The sequence below is a fragment of the Mirounga angustirostris genome, unplaced genomic scaffold (assembly GCF_029215605.1).
Source record: "Mirounga angustirostris isolate CCGP_5_RB_7025 unplaced genomic scaffold, mMirAng1.0.hap1 SCAF_4, whole genome shotgun sequence".
NCBI lineage: Eukaryota > Metazoa > Chordata > Mammalia > Carnivora > Phocidae > Mirounga > Mirounga angustirostris.
Window position 1 is genome coordinate 189,784,094 of NW_026991712.1, and position 16,057 is coordinate 189,800,150.

Sequence of the window (16,057 nt, forward strand, 5' to 3'; positions counted from 1 at the left end):
GAGGGTGGGCTGAGTGTGGACCACCCAGAGTCCCTTGCCCCAAGCCCTGGCCCACCCAGAATGGGAGGGCTCCTTGGAGGAGGCTGAGTGTGGGGGCTGGGCCCGGCCCGGCATGGCTGGGGGGATACAAGCCTGCTGAAAACAGGGAGAGTGCATGCATGTGCGTGCCTGGCCTGGAAGACCCCGGTCCCCTCCCACTAGGCTCCCAGAACCCAGCAGCAAGTCCCAGAGTCCTGCTGGGGGTATGGACCCCCCGACCAAGATACAAGTGTTCAGTACCATCCCTCAGGACTCTTGAGTGGCCCCGAGGGCCCCCCGCCCCCAGGTGTGAGAGCTGTGCACACACACACACACGCAGGGACATGGACACAGTCACACACGTGTGCACAGGAAGTGGAAGAGGGGGGAGGAACGGATGACGCAGAATCCGAGGAAGCCAAGCCCTGGAAGGGGCTGGGCTGTGAACAGGAGACTGGCCACTCCCGAGAGAGGGTTGGCTGCGGTCAGAACAAAGGGACACGGAATACGAAAGGGCTGGTGGAAATTAAAAATGCAATAGAAGGGTTGGAAGTTCAAGGAGATGGCGCAGGAAGAACACAAAGACGGGAGTGGGAAGGAAATCGAGTTAAGCCGGCATCTGTGGGGGACCTGGCGCTGGCCTGGCAGAGGGGCCGGAGGGGGGCATCCAGAGCACCAGGGGAAGTTCCTGGGCAGTCCAGCTAACCCATCCGTGCCTCCCTTTCTTCACAGTAACGGGGGCTGGGATGGGGCTGCTGGGAGGACAGAGGGCTTCTGACACGTGTGACACACGTCGGTGTGGGCTCGTAGTGGCGATGCTGAGGAGGGCGCGGTGGCATTTGGGCATGGCTAGGGAACGGCAGGGAGAGAAGTGTAGAACAGGGCGATGGTCAGCTCCAGAGGGAGAGGACCGTGTGCGGTGCTGGGGCGTGGTGTGCAAGGGACCGGGCCCCGTCCTCCAGCGTCCAGAGTGGACGGGTATGTAAGCAGAGCGGCGTGCGGGGGCTCCGCAGGACCGCAGAGCCCAGAGCTGGAGCTGCTGCCTGCGGCTGGCTTTCCTCCCTCTGCGGGCACCCCCTTCACCCCGGCTTTACCTTGACGAAAGACCTGCGTTAGTACCTGCTTTTGTTAACTGAAAGAAGTCTGAAGAGGATATTTGCTTTTAGGGAAAAAGGCAAAAAGGGAAAATGGCGTTCAGCTGTTTTGCAGCCAGCCCTTGCAGAAGCAGCCAGCAGCTGGGCGGGGCTGCTCAGCCCCCTCCTGGGGCTCAGCCCCCCCCTGGGGGCCACCCCCCCAGCCAGCATCTGGCCCCAGAGCCCTGAGCTGTGTCTGTGGGCGTCTGCGCTTTATCTCCGTTTAGGTTGTGCATCCATCAGCAAGATGTATCCTAACATACCAGAAAAGCCTAAGGAAGGTTATTTTTGGGTCTGGGAATGCTAAGGTTTTTTTGCCCCGTATAAATTAATGGAAGTTGGCTCTTTGCTTTATGCCATCTCGGCTTAGGAAAGGCTTCATAGGAGTGCCCTACTGATAGTGGGAGAACCTGTATTTATCACTCTCACAAAGAGAATTAAATAAGGCATGCGTTACCGTTTCTTGTCATTCAAGTTAACAAAGATTAAGAGAAAAGAAAACAGGACCCTGGGTGTGCAGACAGGTGGCGAACGGCGGAGTCTGTAAGCGGCTGGCGGGAGGGTAACGGGTGGGAGGGTGGGCGCGGGTATCAGGCCTCTGGGCTCTGCGAGCCTTCGGCTCTAGCGCTTGCACTTTTCAGAGTTTCTCTGAAGGACGGAACTCTAAATACAGAAACAAAGCTTTATGCTCAGAGATGTTCACGGCACGCATTTATCACAGGGTCACGGGATGGGAGCCCCGGCCGTGAAGGAGGGTCACCACACACTCCATATGGGCCGCGGAAGCAGGGGAAAGCTCGACTTTAGAGTAAATTCTGAAATAAACTTTTTACCTGGTCAGGTAAAAAGACCGGCAGGAAACGGCACCCCAGTATGATGAAAGGAGGACCCTGGTGAACCTGAAGAAAATGTCCAAGAACAGGAGGAGACGTCAGTGTCCCGCCATGCGTCTTCTCCCAAAACACACGTTTGTCCTCATGCGGTGCTAAGGAGGTGCTGACATTGTTGGATGGGCTGGGGGCTCCTGGCCGGGGGCAGGCTGTCTGGGACGATGCCCTTCGGGGGATGGGTCCGGGGAGACAGACCTAGTCCTGGGCAAAGGGGCTCTTCCTGAGGAGCCGCCACCCCCAGAAGGCACACCCCTCTTGGCCTGGCCTGGGGGTCTATGACCCTCACGCTGTGGCGCTGGGGGTGTGGACCCTCCGCAGAGGGGGCTCATCTCAGCCAGGGTGCCCCTCCCCTGACCCTCCTTTGTCTCCCTTCTGCTCCTGGGCAGAGTCCTGACAGAACCCACAGGGTCCCTGGTGTCCGGGTGGGGAGGGGGCACAGGACGGCGGCCACGGCCCTCACGCCCAGAGAGGACTCGCGCTGGTGGCCTGCCTGCCCCTCTTACCTGCCCAGCAAGGTGGTGTGAGCCCTCTGCCAGGGAAACAACAGTGGTGGCCTGGCAACTGTCTCTGGGCAACAGCAACCCAGTGGCCCAGAGGGAAGCAGGGAGATGGGGAGGGGCAGGAGGCCAGGCTCCATGGGGAGCTGGGCAGGGGGCCGTCGGTGGAGGTGGAGGGTGGGGCTGTGGCTGGAGCAGGGGCATCCTGTGCATCGTCCCCACCTGATCATCCCTGAGCCTTCTGAAGAACCCCAAATCCATGCCAGGACCCCAGAACCTGACCCTATAGCAGATTCTGTGTTTCCTAAGCATTACCTGCTCTATTTCATCTCCCTTTACCACACAGCCTCTCATGTGGTGTCTGCCTGCCAGTCACGTGGCCTTGTTGCCCTCCAGAGTCTTGTGTGGGTCTCAAGGGTGTCTCTGCTTAGGGTGCCTTAACTTGCTTCTTGTACGGCTGGATGGTGGCCCCCAAATGAGTCCATGTCTGAAGCCCCAGAGCCAGCAGATGCGACCTTACTTGGAAAAAGGGAATTTGCAGATGTGATTAAGGATCTTGAGATGAGATCCTCCTGGATTATCTGGTGGGCCCTAAATCCAACGACCAGCGTCCTCACAAGAGGGAGGCAGAGAGAGGAGACCCGGGAGAAGCCACGTGAAGATGGGGGCAGAGATTGGGGTGGTGTGGTCACAAGCCCACCAGAGGCCGGAGGAGGCAGGAAGGACCCTCCCCTAGAGACTCTGGAGGGAGTGCCCCCCAGCCCCCACCTTGACTTCTGACTTCTGGCCTCCTGGACTGTGAGAGAATACATTTCTGTTGTTTCAAGCCCCCAGTTTGTGGTCATTTGTTATGGTGGCCCTCGGGGACTGACACACCCCTTAAACCGCTCCTTACTTTTGAGGGTCCTGTGGGTGACCCCACTATGGGGAGGCCTCCCTGACCCCACACAGGGGCTGATGCACTCCCAGCTCCTCGCTTGCCTGTACCGACACTAGGGGCTTCAGGGGTCAGTCTTGCTGGACTGTGGTCTCTGACTCTCTGCCCTGAGGTGGCCATGGGTCAGCCTGGAGGGTGGAGAGCTCCTCCAGCCAAGCCCTGGACTGAGTGATTGGGGCTGGTGACCCCCCGGCCTGGGCTTGCCAGGGCAGCAGTGGGTGTGGGAGAGTGGGGCCCCTGGTCTTCTCCTTGGCCTGAGCACAGGACCCCCAGACCTGTCTTCCCTCAGGAACCCGTGCTTCCCTCCCCATATCAATTTTGGGGACCCAGACCCCTTGGAGGCTCCCAGGCTCCTGGGCCCAGCCCACCACTCTGGGTCCCTGTGGGTTCTGGGGAGGCGGCCCCTGCCTGAGATGACACAGGAGCTCAAACTCCAGAGCCCTGCCTCATAACCTGTCAAACTGGATGGTGTGGGTGCTGTCCCAGCCTTTTCCACGATGGTAATGGCCTGGGGCTGGGCACATCACTGGGCAGCCTGGAGCGAGGGGGAGAATCATTGACCTGCCACGGGGCAGGTGGTAGCTGAGGGCCTCTGAGCCGGGGGTGTGCTGGGGGCAGGAGGTGGTGGTCCAGCCCTCCCTCCAGGGCCAGGGGGAGTGGGGGAAAGGCCCAGCACCCCTCCTGCAGCCAAGGTTGCGGAGTTGGTGCCTTTGCTGGGACCGGGCTGTGCTGCCGGGACACTGGGCCAGGAGGTCCCGCTGCCGGACCTCATGCAGCCCCTGGTGGCTCTGCCACCTCTGCTCGGCTCTTGCAGGTGTCTGCATGGTCCCCACTTGGTCCTCTGCTCCTAGAGGCCTTCCTGGGCCGCCCTAGCCCCCCTCCCCCAACCAACCACCACCTCTTGACTGCTCTGGCTTCTTCAACACTTGCAGCCCTCCTGGTTGGCATGTCCTGCCCCCAGCCTTGTCACCATCTGCTACTCCCGCTCAGGGACGTTCCTCCTCTCCCCAGTGTCCAGGACTGGGCGAGTTTTCAAAAGGTGCTCAGGAGAGACTTGGTAATGGAAGGAGGGAAGGTGGGGAGGAGCTCTCCCAGAGCCCCCAGAGGTCCCCTCCTCCCTGACTCTGGGCGCAGAGCACTTGGGCCAGACGCAGACCCTAGGACCTGCTTGGAATTCTCAGGGGAAGGAAGGGGATTTTGGGGGGCAGCCATGAGGCTGAGGATGGGATCAGCATCCAGAAGTTTGGTTTGGGGATAGCTTTAGAGGACATCTGCATGGGGGTAGAGGAGAAGGGAGCAGGGAGAGAGCTGCAGGGTGGGGGCCTGAGGGCAGCCCAAGATTAAGGCCTGCCTGCCCTTAAACCCCCATGGTGATGGTCTGGCACCTGGAGGGCGCTCCCCGACTGACTGCCTAAGCCCTGGAGACGGGCCTGGGGGGACGTGGTGGGGCCCTGATAAGAGGTGCATGGAAAGGAAGCAAAGGTGGCCTGCACCCTCCCCATCTCACCCCCTCCCCTGAGCTGCTTGCTCTAGGCTGAGGGCTGGGTCTTGCCCATGACGGGGTCCTAGTGCTGCCTGGGTGGGGGAGAGAGCGGCCCAGGGAGGTTTCTGGATGCGCTGCTGGGGCCCTGGGTTGGAGGCTTGGGGGTACAGGTGTGTAGGGGGTGAGGGAATGAGGGCACTTCCCTGGAGAGGGTCCTAGGTGGGGCTCCGGGGGGGTTCCTGCAGCCCCCGGGCTTTCTTCTGGCTCTATGGCAGTGTGGACAGCATGATGTCTGCCTCACTCCTTGCAGACCCTCAGTGCCCTGACAGCCCCGCCCAGCCGTGCACCTGCGATGAACAGAGGCCAGCTGCCAAGGTACCTCACACCCTTTATTAGGCAGATAATCCATTATGGCCCTCCCTCCCCCCCTTCATGGGGGCTGGGGAGGTCCCTGCATGGACACGAGGAGTACGCGAATGGGCTCATGGGACCACGGGCCTCGCCCTCCACCTGGTGTCCCTCCAGGGGCTCCTCCTCCGGCGGTGGTCAGGCCATGGATGAACGGCATTACCAGACAGTATTAGACAACAGAACCCAGATCTAACCGTGTCTGGTAAGACACCCATCGGCAGGCGGTGGTGCAGGTGGCCTCGAGTCGGTGGCGCTTCTAGGACGGGAGGGCACTGCCCATCCTGCAGCACCCTGAGGAAGCAGGTGAGACCCCCGACCCCCCTGAGTCTGCAGAGTGGCCCCTGTCACCTGGTGTCTGGCTGGAGCCTCCCAGGACCCGCATTGCCCCAGGGCGGCTCTGAGGAGGGCTTTCCTGCAGACCCGAACCCCAGCAACCCCAGCACACAGCCTCCAGGCGTGTGTGTTTGTGGGTGTAGCTGGAGAGAGGGCGATCTGGTTTCCCTGCACTTGACCCCGAGTGCTCACCGTGGCACCCTCGCCGGTTTCCTGAATGGCTCTTGGCTGGTTAATGAGTAACAGTGAGGCCAGGGACAGACCCCCTCCTCCCTCCCAAGAGGCCAGCTGGGACCCAGTGCAGGGTGGGGTTCCCGGGGCCCCAGAAGGGCCGCCCCTGTGCAAGTCAGCTGGGCACGTCTGGAGACCGGCATCCTGGCTTCAGATCAAAAAGATTAAACAAAGGGCCATCCTGGCCTCGCCGATTTCGGACAATGTTCCCATTCTTAACTGCGACACTGTGGGGGCTGGTGGGGGAGAGGGAGACTCTGTCCTCATTGGGAAACAGCACAGAACGTCTACTGCACTCTGCCTGTGGGTTTGGGCCAGGGCACCCAGACACACCCTTGTCCTTCCTGCATCCCTGGTTGACCAAGGGAGTGAGTTCCCCTTTGTAGAGTAAGAGTCCTGGTATGAGAAGAGAGGCCACTGCCCATGGCTGGCTCCATTTGGGCAGGGCCAGCTCCCAAGGGGCCGGCCAGGGTGCCCTAGGACAGCCACAGTGGACGTCTGACCCTGGATGGTGGACAGGAGGGGCTGAGAAGGGTAGGTGGGGGCTGCCTGCTCCCAGCTCCGTCCAGCCAGAAATGCATTTCCTCGTGTGGCTGCTGACCTGGGCCCAACATCCGTTTCAGCCCTCAGAGTCTAACCACGGCAAACACACTGGAGCAAAGCAGGTGGGGCTGGGGTGTGTGCGGGGGGGGGTGTGGGCCAGGCCCCCAGGACGATGTCGATGTCCAGGACGGGACTGGTGGCCCTCTCCAGCCTAGTGTCCTAATCCTAATGGTCTCTCCCGGGGATCAGAGCACCCTGAGAACTCAGCTCGGAAGGGAGCCAGGGGCCCCGAGCCTGGCCTTGGCGGGACAGCAGAGGGGCGCCCATCTGCTGGTGGGCGCCGCCCGATGGGCTGGGCTGCAGAGCTGAGACAGGCCGTCTGCCCATCCCTAAGCCAGCCCTGGAGTCCAGGAGCTCAGGACGGCGTGTTTTCGGGCTGCTTCCTGGCCGGCAGGCGGTGGGTCACCTTTGAACATCGTTACCAGACAGTGTTAGAGTTAAGCCGAGAAATCCAGCACTGTCCGGTAAGATGCCCACAGAGGCCCAGGTGCACCTTGGCCCGAGGACAGGGACAGACAGCTGGTGCCCAGCCCTGAGCAGGCAGGTTCCATTGGAAGTGGCTGAGGATCCCTGGGTGGGAGGCCTGAGTGCTCCTCCCTGCTTTCTGTAGAGCGAGGAGACCGGGGCTGAGGAGCCAGGACCAAGACCCGAGAGGCTGCCAGTCTGCAGGGCGGCCCGTCCACAGGCTGGGCCTTTGCCCGCCAGAGCCCTTTGTTGTTGCCTGCTCAGCCCACACCTGCCAGGTGTGGTGGCAGCCCCAGCGTGGGTGCTGTGGGCAGGGCCCAGATACCTGAGCGTCCTAAGCCAGCGTCAGTCTGGGGAAGGGGTTGCTCAGTGCAGCTGCAGGACAGCTTTCATTCGGGGGGGCCAAGGAGGGGTGCTCAGATACATCTGGGCCTGGCCGGAGGGCATGGGCTGACTCTGTGGCCACCCCGCATGGCCCGGGTGGGTGGGGGAGGGCGGCCCCTTCGGTCGCTGCACGCAGGGCCCCGCCGTCATCATTACCAGGCAGTATTAGAAACCTGACACCATCCAATGCTGCCCAGTAAGATGGCGATGGCCACCCCCAATTGGGTCTGGGGGCCGCCCAGCTGGGGACTCCATGGGGAGGCGAGCAGCAGGGCACTGGGGTGGGGGCTCAGGAGAGGCCACGGTCCAGGCAGACCTCAGCTCGAGGGGCCCAGCCCGGGGAAGCCTGGACTGCAACACCAAGACGCCCCCAAAGGCCGGGACGGGACCACAGGGTGACCTCCTGCCCAGCCAGCTCTGGCTGCCTCCACGGGGCCGTCAGCTCAGGGCCTGGGGTGCGCACCCGGGGAGGCCTGGCCTGTCCGGCCTGCAAGAGGCAAGGACAGTGTGGGATCCTCCCTTGGGGGGTCCCAGGGAAAGGCCTGGACATCGGGCCCTGCCCCCTCAGGGTCCGGGTGAGTGTGAGTGTGAGTGTGTCTATGACCAGAGGGCCGCTGAGGCCAGACAATGAGCCTCTGTCTCCGGGACGCCGCCCCAATGGCTGTCCCCAGCCCAGCCCCCTCCTGCCCTTGTCAAGGGCATGGACGGGTGTTGGGACAAGGATGGAGCAGGATGTGGTTCTGGAGGCAGGACAGCACTGGGGGCCCTCCTCAGTCCCCACCAAGCAGGGTGGGGTTCCCCAAGGCCCAGGTCCTCTACCTGGCTCACCAGCCAGCTCACAGAGGGGTCTGTCTGCCCGCCCCATGGCTCCGTGGCCCTGGAGTGCTGGCCGCTGTTGGCCGTGAGGTCTGAGGCTGAGCCGGCGCCGGGCCTGGAGGAGGGTGTAAGAGGGTACCCCTGCCCAGCCTGTACCCGGCAGTCAGTCCTGCCCCCGAGTGCAGATCCCAGGATGACAGCCAGCCCCCCGCCCCCCACCCCTGACTCCCCCACGCCTGCACAGGCCAAGCCAGTCCTTGGAGTTCACAGTGGGGTCAAGGAAGTGGATGACTCTGTGCCCACACCTGGGGCCCTGCATAGAGCTGAGAGATCCCGGCCCCCTGCGCTGGGGAGACTGAGGGGTCCCATCCTCCCTCTCGTCTCTTCTCTGCCTGTCACACGTGACACTGTAACCTGGAGGGTGGGCCAGAGCAACCCCTCAAGTTTTCCAGCGCCTTCGACCAACAGAGGATGTAGGGAGGGGGTGTGGGCCCCATGCTGATTCCCCCAGGTCACCCGGTTGACCACAACAAAGACTGGGTCTACTTGCCTGGCCAAGGCCGGGTTCACCCGGTTTTTGAGCTTTGTCCTCAGGAACGGCCAACATTTCTCAGAGGACCTGATCCTAACTTAGGCCCAGCGTTGGGGGGACAGGGGGGATGCCTGTCCACCACCTGGGAAGGAGGTGTCACAGGAGCCTGGACCCTCCAGGTGACTGTGTCTAGGCTCAGAGGGTGGATCCCACAGTCAGGCTCCTGCCCTGTGGCCCCATCGCCACCTCCCGCCCCTCCTGGCTCCATAGCTCACCTTTCAAGGTCTGTCCCACGAGCCCTGTAAAATCAGTGTGCTTTAGGAATGCAGTCCCACCTTTCTCTGAGCTAAGTGAAGCCGTCTCAACTTTACTTTCAGAGCTGAGTTAAATTTCAGCTCTGCTCTCGGCTGCCAGGCCACAGGGGGAAGGTGGTGGGGGCTGGGTGCCCAGTGTCCCTCCCTTGTAGCCAGCCCACCGTGCACAGACTGGCCTCCCACTGTGGCTTCTGGAGCTGGAGCCTGCAGTCCCTAGTGTCCTTGGCCACTCAGGGCCAGTCCTGCATCAGGAGCACCGGAGGCCCTGGAGACCCCACAGGCCTGACCGAGAGCCAGCTGAATAGGCCACCCCAGCTCTCTGCTGCCCACCAGCTCACCAGCCCTTACCTTCTCACCTAGGAGGTGAAGAGGTGTGCAGACAGACACACAGGCAGACACGCGGACAGAGCCTGGGCAGGCAGGTGGGCAGCCGAATGCTCCCTCCTAAGTTCTAGGACAGAGTCCCACTCTTCCTGAACTCAGAACCTGGCCTTGGCCTCTGAGTGCAGCTCAGCGTGGGGTCAAGAGCCCTACCACCCTGCGCCCGGGGCAGGGAGGAGGAGTGGCAGGTTTTAGGGGCTGATACGAAGAGTGAAAACAACCCCCGTTTCAGAGTGCCTAAATGGTGCTTTCTTGGTCCGTTGTTGGCAGGGAGGGAGGCCAGCCTTACGGTCCCGGATGCGGGGCCTGGTTAATCATCACCATCCCAAGCAGGCTTAGCTTGGGAAAAATCAAGGAATGAATCAAGAGGTCCAGAGCAGCACCTCCAGGCTCCTCTTGGCAGAGCAAATGCCCCACCTGCCCTCGGCGGGTCCCACCTGCAAGTCACAGGGTGGGGTGGGGAACGCGATCCCAGCGTGAAAGACTAACTTGCCGGTTAACCTGCCTGACGGGCCTTAATCAATGTTGAGGGCCGCACAGGGAACAAAGCGCTGAAACCCAAGCCCTGTGCTGGAGCAGCCTGGGCCCCGAGGCTGCGGGGAGGGGCGCGGCGGAGGCGCTGGCTGTCTACACGCAGGGCGCTTCCCGGGCGCCGCGGGGCCGCCATTTCACCCACACGGCGGGCATGGACTCCGGGCCCTTGTTCTGGGCGCGCCGCCCACGCTCGCTCGCCCGCCCGACCCAGAGACCCAACCAGACTCCTCAGGAGGTGGGTGACTTTCGCTAGGCCCTTTACCTTCTCTCCAAGTCACCAGAGACATTCTTACGCACTGGTTTTGCAAAGAAGGTATTTGCAAATTACCAAAATGTCGGAAAATTAACAATGGGCCGTGTCCCTGTTGTACGCTTGTTTTGCACTTTCGTAAGTGAAATGCTCAGCGCTTACTTGGCCAGTTCCACATGCTGCCGATTGCTCTGACTTGTAAGCATTTCATCTGGGCTACCAGAAAAAAACCAAAGCAAAGCAAACCAAACCAGCCTAAAAAGGCCTAAAACGCTCCTGCTGGCTGAATGAAAAGATTGGATTCCTGTGCCCTGAAAGTTTCGTGCCTCCCAAACTGTAAGACTGAAAAGGCCAGTGATTCGGGCTGCGAAGGCTGCTCGCGGGTAGCCATGCGGCAAGTTCAAAGTGGGGTGTGCACGGCCGCGGGCCGCACTTGGCCAGAACGCAGGGTCCCGTGGGCTGTGATCACTGCTCCTTCAGAACAGCCTGCAATCTGACCGCGAGCAATGGTGTCGGCGAGGGGCCGGCCTACACCTTCTCCAAGGTGGTTCCGGCTTTGTTGGCGCCTCGGACACAGGCAGGTGAGAAAGAGCCTGAATCCAGGCCAGACCGGCTCTGACCCCAAGCTCCCACAGGGACCAGTGTGGCCTCTGGCAGAGCCGAGCCCTTCCCTTCAAGAGCAAACTCCGGAAACCCACCACCAGAGCTGCGGGCGCTCTTGAGCCCCGGCCCCCAGGTCCTTCCCCACACCCAGCTCTGAGGGAACAAGGTACCTCAGGAACCCTCACATCAGTGGCCGATGGGGGAGCTTTCCAGAAGGTCCTGTCACCAGGCAGGAGGCGGGAACCCTCACGGTTGGTGACCCCGGGCTGCCCGCTGGGTGGGCTGGAAGACACCCGCTGCCCCGTTGCTCCTGCCTGCCGGACCCTCAGCGGCCCCCGCTAGCCCAAGATGGCTCTGCATCCAACACCCAGCACGCTCGGCCTGAGGGGCCCACCTCCTCCGAGGGGAAGGACCACCTTCCCCGCGTCTGAGCCCATCTGCCACCGTCGCTCTGTCCTCTCTGGGTCAGCCCCTCGAGGACTCTCCCCACAGAGCGGCCTCCTCACGCTCCTCCACCTCCACCTCCTGCGCTTACCTGCCCAGACAGGTTCCGCGCCCGGAGGAGGCGGGTGGGAGGCCGCTCCCGATCCCAGCCTGGTGGCCAGACCGGCATGTCCAGCACTGTCCCTGCACCCAGGACCCGCCAGGCCTCAGAACAGACATCAGAGAAGCTTTGGCACCAGTCGCCCCCAATACCTGTCAGCCCGTGGTGAACAGCCTGGGTGCCCGGGTTTGGCTTCTGCCCAACCTGCCCCCAACCAAGATGCAAACTTGGAGCAGCTTGGAGACCAGCGAGGACTGCCTGCCTCCTGGAAGAGACCAGCTTCCTGCCTCCCTCAGCTGAGGCTCCTCACAAAGGAAGAGCTGAAGTTCACACGTGTGCAGGTGGACGGGGGCCTGGTCTTCCAGGGAAGTTCTGAGAGCGCCGGAGAACAATGGAGGCTGTGGCGGGCCCTTCTGCAGCTGTGAAGGGCAGGGCAGGGAAGAGACGGTGGCCCTGGGCTCGCCTTACATGTAGGGACTCACCCCGCCCCATGCAGGTGCCTGCTCACTGCCGACCAATCTCTGCTCCTGGCCGCCAACAGGTGTGTCCCCCGGGCTCCCATAGGCCAGGAGGGAGGCAGCGACGTGACGCAGGGGCAGGCGGGCGGCAGGCCCCGCACACATTCCTGCCCCCGCCTCGCCCAGCTCGCCCGCCTCGCCCGCCCGCTGCTGCTGGGGCCCAGCTCGAACAAAAACCAGGGAGGAAAGCCTCTGCAGGAGCTGCAGTGGAGTGTGCAAGCCCGCAGCCGGGAGAGTCGGGGCTGCACCGCCTTGCCGGCAGGGAGGGCTCAGCAAGGTCACACCTTGCGCTCTCGGCTCTGCCCCAGCGGAGGCCCCAGCAGTGGCCCCCTGCCCCCTGGGGCTGAGGTTCCCGTTGACAGAGGTCCCGAGTCTGGGCCTGCCCCTCTCAGCTCCTGGCAGCGGTGGAGGGGTCTCCTCTGCCTGAATCTCTCAGAATCCCTGCCTTGTGTGCCCCCAGCCACACCCCTAGGCAGGGGCCGCAGAACAGGGCGGGCGTGCGTCACATTGACCCGCACGCTGGGGGAGACAGGCTGCTGGGAAGAAGGGCCCTCCCGCAGGGTAGGGGGCTGGTCTGGGGGCTGGGGCCATGGCACCCCCTGGAACGCCCCCATTTTGGAGCCCCTGGGCTAAGGGACGCACGACTGCACACTGGGGCTTGGAAGGGCCTGGGGGCCATGGCCGCAGGGTGGGGAGGAACAGGGCCTCAGGCCAGTTTGGGGAGGTGACTCGGGGACACTCCCGGTGGACGGTCCTGTAATGAAACTCAGCCACACTGGTAATTAGCGCCACCAGCAGAGATCCCAAAGGGCCCAGCTGTTTTCCACTGTAAACCCCCAATGACAAAGGGCCTGTCCCCCCGGGCTGCCAGCTCTCCGGCTTGCTCCACCCCAGGAACCCGGCTTTGTGGAGCCTCATCTCTCCATCCAGGGCCTGGTCTTTAGGCCCAAGGCTGTCCTCTAGGGGTGGACTGGACGTGGCCAGAAGAGTCGGTGGCTGCCCTGGAGGGCTCCCCGAGGGCTGCGCCACTGCAGGGGGCACTGTCCCTCTGATGCCGCCCTGTCGGCCTCTTGTCCCCACTGCCCGGGGGTCCCAGAGGAGGGCACGGCACCCCCCGCCCCTGCCCAGGAGTCCCCATGGGCCTGATCACTGGGGTCCAGGTGGAGGAGCCTGAAACCCTTTGGGTGGGGCTCTGAGTCCACTCCCCAGCCCAGCTCAGCCTGGCCTCCTGCCCCAAAGGGCTGCGCTGGGGGAGGGCTCCTCCCTCACCTCCAAAGGGGGCAGCCAGGAGTTGGTCTGGCTCCCCCCGGCCCCCAGAGGGCAGCTGGAATCCAGTCCTTGGAGCATCAGTGACCCCTGACCCTCCAACCTTCCCACCTCCAGCCCCTAGGGCGGTGCTGACGAGGGTGACCCACCAGGCTCACCCCTCCTCAGGACTGTCAGGACCCCCCATGCTCACTCAGGGTGTCTGTGTTTGTGTGGGGTGGGGTGGGGCCCACCTGGCCAGTGGCACCCATGTTTTGGGGAGACAGAGGCGTTGCTCACTAACAAAGCCAGAGGGGTTTGCGCTGGGTGGGAGTGGGAGGAAGGGCTGCTTGCCGCGACCCCCGTCTCAGGCTCAGATCCCGTCCCCCGCACGCTGCGCCATCCACTCCGTCACAGAGCAGCGCGGTGCCACCGTGCATCAGAACTGCGCGGCTCTGCCCGAAATGTTGGATTGGGCTCGCGGGCATGGTGTCGCCAGATTTCGGAAGCTCCCGGGAGGACGAGGGGTGTCTGGAGGAGGCCGTGGCCAGTGTTCACTGAGCCCCAAGTGTCGGGGTGTGGTGAGGACCAGGTGGGTCCCCACTCAGTTTTGATGTCTGGGACCACCAGGGAAGGCGCCTGGGCTGAGGTCGGGGCCGGGGACCGTCACCTGCTGGGGAAGAGTGCACCTGGAGTGAGGCAGGAGTGAGCCTCTGCCCAGTCGCAGGCCCAGGTGGCGGCTGCCTCTTGCCTTTCCAGCGGCTGCAGCGGAGCCTGGCCTGGTCTGACTACTCTGATCCTGTTGTCGGCCGGGTGAGCGGGACCTGCACTTCCGTCGATTCTAATGCTCACACACACTCAGAAACACCGGGGTCACAGTGAGCTCTGAGTCAAACGACCACAGTTTTCTGTGGGAGGTTGAACGAGGAGCCGGACGGTGCTGTGACCGGCCCTCGCTTGCAAGAGACCTCCGGGCATGCTCCTCTCCCATCACGGACAGGGTCCATGCTGAGAGGCTGCCCCCACTGGCCGAAGAGGGGTGGCTGAGGGATGCTCCTAGCCCGGGAGCGGGAAGGCCAAGAAGCGGCTGAGCTTTGCCTGAGTGGAGGCCCGCTCGCTCACTGGAGCTGCAGTGGGTGGAGGTGCCGCAGGCCTTGAGCTGCTCGGCTGCACGGCCAGGGGGCCCCCGGCCAAGAAAAGCTACGTTGACTGTGTCCGCTGGCTCATCACTGTGAAGAGGAAGGTCCTGCTCTGGTCTCTGACCCTGCACTGACCACTCGCTGTTTTCCTTGCACTGTTTTGCTTGAGTCCCAAAGAGCGTAAAAGTGACCCAAAGTCGGACTGTGGAACCCGAACGGTCTGCCCCCTTGTGCTGGCAAGGGGGCCCCCGGGCGGGGTTCCCTTGGCTGCAGACGAATGGTCAGTTGGAACGTTCCCTTTGCTCTAATGGTTGTCACGGACAGCCGCTGCCCACCCGGCGGGGCCCCATGGACCCTCAGGTGCGTCTGAGCTCTGCCGACGAACGGCTTCGAGACCCTGCGCTCGGGGCTCTCCCTCCCAACCGAGCAGCCCTGGGCAGCCACCCACTCTTGCTGCAGCAAGATCCCAGCTCCTGCCCGTGCAGAGGCGCTGGGAGGGCCGGCCTGGGACCCTTGCCCACACAGGTCTCTCGGGGGGGCAGCACGCCCCACCCCTCAAGGACATCTGTGGACAGCAGAGCAGTGGGGCCAGGCCTGGAGCCTTTGGTCTCCTGCAAGGTGAGAGCCATGGGGGCCGGGCCAGCTGGTGCCAGCCAGGTGTCCAAGCCCTGAATGAAAAGCCTGGGGCCACCCCACACAGAACATCAGGCCTGTGTCGTCCTGGCCCCGAGGGAGGCAGCTGCATGGGGTGCCAGGACCACTGGAGAAACCAGTGGCCGCCGGACACCTGCTGGGTGCGGACGTTGCCATGGAAGCGTGAACGGGGTGGGACGGGAGAAACAGGCTCTCCAGGGACAGGGAGGTCTGACCTGGGAGGGTGATAAAGGCCACCCCCATGCTTGGGGACACGGGCCGGTGGCAGAGCTGGGCTGAGGGGGCCCAGCCTCCAGCCCCCAGCCCTGGCGGCTGCCAGGGACTGCCTGGGTGGGGCGGGCAGGACAAAGGGCCATTGTGCTGTGACTCCTGGCTACTTCCTGCATGGCGGACAGCCACAAACGGCCTCAGGGTCTCCCCACCCCTACGGCCCAGCTTTGGCCTGGAAACTAGGCTGTTGGGGAGGTCCCGCCTCAGTGCCAGGGGACCGCCATCCCACTAGGACTGTGCTGGGGCAGGGGGAGGGCCCTGGAGCCTCCAGAGGCTTGGAGTCAGGGGGTAGGGGGGCTCTTCGAGCACTTAGCGAGCTCTGGGCTCTGAGGGGACCCAAGCTCCGAGATGCCCGCACGGGTCCCTCCATTTCTGGTTGGGACAGCCTCTTGCTCACTGCACATGCTGGGTGTCTTCCTGCATCTCCAGGCTCCTCTGTGTGACTCACCTTCTGGCCGCAGCAGAGCAAACACCTGGGACTTTGGGGGCCACCTGCCAGCTCACATAGGCTCCCCCTGGGCAGCTGTCCCTGGGGTCAGTGCCCCTCATGGGAGGAGAGGGGGCAAACGCTGGGGTGTTGGCTGATGGGGGAGGGCCCCCCCCTCAGCACTGCCCTAAGACATGTGGAGAAACTGGGAAGGAGGTCAAGTCACAGACCCGGCAGAGCTGGACCCTAGTGTTTGGGGCTCAGCCTTGGAGGTTCTGCCACGGGGCACCAGCTCTGCCTCCTCAGGGTCCGCCAGGACATCTTTCCCAGCTCCCTCGTCTCCCCCCTCCCACTCGGAGCTGTCTGATGGGCAGAGGTCCCCCGCCCCCCCCCCCCCAGCACAGGAGCCACTGCGCTCCAGCAAGGATGGATGCACCTGCCCAGC